This window comes from Rattus rattus, chromosome X (genome assembly GCF_011064425.1).
Source record: "Rattus rattus isolate New Zealand chromosome X, Rrattus_CSIRO_v1, whole genome shotgun sequence".
Classification (NCBI taxonomy): Eukaryota; Metazoa; Chordata; class Mammalia; order Rodentia; family Muridae; genus Rattus; species Rattus rattus.
In genome coordinates, this window is record NC_046172.1 from 96,417,720 (window position 1) to 96,421,592 (window position 3,873).

Sequence of the window (3,873 nt, forward strand, 5' to 3'; positions counted from 1 at the left end):
AGATCGATCCTGAGAGACACAGCCAGAATACAGCAAATACAGAGGCGAATGCCAGCAGCAAACCACTGAACTGAGAACAGGACCCCGTTTGAAGGAATCAGAGAAAGAACTGGAAGAGCTTGAAGGGGTTTGAGACCCCATATGTACAACAATGTAAGCAACCAGAGCTTCAGGGACTAAGCCACTACCTAAAGACTATACATGGACTGACCCTGGACTCTGACCTCATAGGTAGCAATGAATATCCTAGTAAGAGCACCAGTGGAAGGGGAAGCCCTGGGTCCTGCTAAGACTGAACCCCAGTGAACTAGACTGTCGGGGAGGGCGGCAATGGGGGAGGTGGGAGGAACACCCCATAGAGGAAGGAGGAGGGGAGGGGATGTTTGCCCGGGAAACCGGAAAGGAATAACACCAAATGTATATAAGAAATATTCAAGTTAATAAAAAAATAAATAAAAAAACTTATAGTCTATGAAACTGATAGTTTTTAAAGGATTGATTTATTTTTACATATATATGATCTACCACATCAAGACAAATAAGCTAAATATAACTAAAGGAAGCAAAAATATTGAAGTAGTAACTATATCACATACAAGAATTCCCAAATAAAAATGATTTTGTGACAAAAAAAAAACAAAATGACTGCTAGTCCATACATGTTGCAAACAATAATGTGTTATTATTCTCAATAATGCAATATTATTCTATTATATATATAATATTATTCTGAACTAAAATATTCTATATACAGAGTATTAAAATATGGTCTCTTGTCCAAAAGTAATCATATGTACATAGGTGTACTTACAAGTATTCTAAATCAAAAGCACAACAAGCCAAGGAGCATTAACAGAAAAAAGGTAAGAACAAAATAAGAGCCATTTTAACTGAGGTGATATGACGTCTAATAGTGGCTTTACTTTCCTCTTTCTTGTTGGCTACTGATATTGAGGATTTCCTTATATACCTATTACAGATATATATGTCTTCCTTTAGCATTGTCTACTCAGAACTATATTGTTTGATTTTCATATATATATGCATATATATGGAACTAATACACATACATATGTCTGTAACCTAACATTATAAAACTAAAGAAGGGAAGACTAAAGTTAATACAGTTTACGTAGACAATGATGTACATATGTGTATATATGTATATATAAGTATATTCTAAGTAGACAAACACACACTCATTATTTACTGCCTCTATTCCATTTCTCAGTACTATGCTTACAAATTGCTTGGCCTCATTCAAATGTAGAATTTGTTTAATTAATTCTAAGACAGTGTCTGAAATTCTGTATTTTATTTTTAAAATATTTTTATTTTTTTATTTATATCCTAAGTGTTGTCCCCTCTCAGTCCCTTCTTGCATAATTTTCCCCATACCCACTCCCTTCAACTCTGTGAAGGTGCAACTCCCACCCCCACAACATCCCACCTCCATGGTGCATCAAGTCTCTACAGGATTAAGTGCATCCTCTTGCACCTTAGGTCAGACAAGGCAATCCTCTGCTACATATGTGCCAGGGATCTTGCACCAGCCAATATATACTCTTAGTCTGTTTTCTTATGTGTTTGCCATTCCCTTCAGTTCCTTCTACCTTTCACAACTCTTCTATAGATGTCCCTGACCTCAATCTAATGCTTGGATTTTAGTATCTGCTGCTGTCTCACTCAGCTACTGGTAGAGCCTCTCAGACAGTAGCCATGCTGGGCCTCTGTCTGAAAGCACAATCAAGCATTAGTAATAGTGTCAGAGTTTAGTGCCCATCCATGGAATAGATCTTTTACTGTTAGCCATGGTAGGTATGACCTTAAGTCCAGGCCTCCTGAATGAATTTGGATGAGTCCATGGCCAGTCTGGTCTACATAATGAGTTCCAGGACAAGGGCAGCTCCATAGTGAGACCTGGTCTCAAAAAGTATTTTCATTAGTATGTTGGGAATTTCATGAGTTTGAGTATAATTCACCTCTCCCATCAATTTATGCCAGACCTGCCCTTCCCTTCCCTATGGACGCAATGCGTGATTCTTAAAAAACACCATCAAATCCAATACCTGTTGCTCATATTTGCTGTGTCTTCCACTTGTGTATGGTCTATGTATCAGGAACTATATTAAAGAAAACTGGCTCTGTCACTCATAGTTCCCTGGCTAGGTTTGCAATTTTGTGACTATATTCCATTTTTGTGCTGGGATTATGGTCTGGCTTGAGCTTCCATAGGCTTTCTATGTATTCTCATAGATTCTGTAAGAACATATATCCAGCCGCCCTGTTGTTCCCTTGTAGTCTTCCACTGTCTCAGGCTTTTACATTATTTCTGCCTCATTTTCTGCTGTTACATATGAGGCTTGAAGAAAGGGTGTGTGATTCCCATTTGGACTCTTGAAGTAAAACATATATTTCTGAAGATTCCACACTAACATCCATAAAGGAGAGAAAACATTCGCTATTCATATTTCTGGGTTTGAGTTACCCATCTCAGAATGTTTGTTTCCAGCTCTATATATGTACTTACCTGTGAATTTCAAAATGTTTATTTTTCATAGTTACTCAATCACATTCCCTTGTTGAAAGATAGTACATTTTGTTATCTGTTTGTCAGTTGATGGCTGTGTAGACTGTTTCCATTCCTGGATATTGTGAATAGAGCAGTAATGAATATGAATGAGCAGGTATGTCTGTAGTAAGATGGATAGTTTTTTTTAAGTATATGCCTAGGAGTTGTATTCCATTAAATTTTTGATGTAACTTCATGTTGATTTCCTTAGTGGCTTCACTAGTATACACTTTCAGTATCACTGAATAAGCATTTCATTTTTCCTACTTCCACACCATTTTTATGATTGTCATTTCTTTTTCATCTCAGTCATTTTTAACTAAAATAAGATAAAATTTCAAAGTAGATTTAATTTGTATTTCTCCAATGGATGGTAGTTTTGAGCATTTCTTAAAAAAAATGTTTCTCAGTCATGTGTATTTTATCTTCTGAGAACTCTGTGTTTTCTCCTATCCCCTCTTTTTAAATTTTAATTTCTAGGCAAATGGAGTCATTTAGAAAGTTCATTCTCGAGCTATATTTTTATAGGTATTTCTATGTATTCTTTTTTTTTTTATTAACTTGGTATTTCTTTGTACATTTTAGTGTTATTCCTTTCGGTTTCCGGGCAAACATCCTTCCCTCCCCCCCTTCCTTATGGGTGTTCCCCTCCTCACCTCCCCCATTGCCGCCCTCCCCCGACAGTCTAGTTCACTGGGGGTTCAGTCTTAGCAGGACCCAGGGCTTCCCCTTCCACTGGTGCTCTTACTAGGATATTCATTGCTACCTGAGGTCAGAGTCCAGGGGTCCAGTCCATGTATATAGTCTTTAGGTAGTGGCTTAGTCCCTGGAAGCTCTGGTTGCTTGGCATTGTTGTAATATGGGGTCTCAAGCCCTTCAAGCTCTTCAGTTCTTTCTCTGTGATTCCTTCAGGGGTCCCGTTCTCAGTTCAGTGGTTTTGCTGCTGGCCGCCTCTGTATTTGCTGTATTCTGGCTGTGTCTCTCAGGATGCGATCTACGCTCGGCTCCTGTCCGGTCTGCGCTGCTAGCTTCATCCTCTTGTCTAGTGGGTGGCTCCCACCTTAATAGCCTTACAGGCCACATCTGGGGTGAGCTCTGAATGGGTGTTCTTCAGTCTCTGTTTAATCTTTGCCTCTCTCTTCCCTGCCAAGGGTGATACCATTCCCCCTTTAAGAAGAGTGGAAGCCTTCACATTTTGATCATCGTCTTGAGTTTCATTTGTTCTAGGCATCCTAGAATGAAATTGGGCTGTGATTACATACCATGTTCAGCATTGATTTTGAGAGGATGGTTTGAAACAC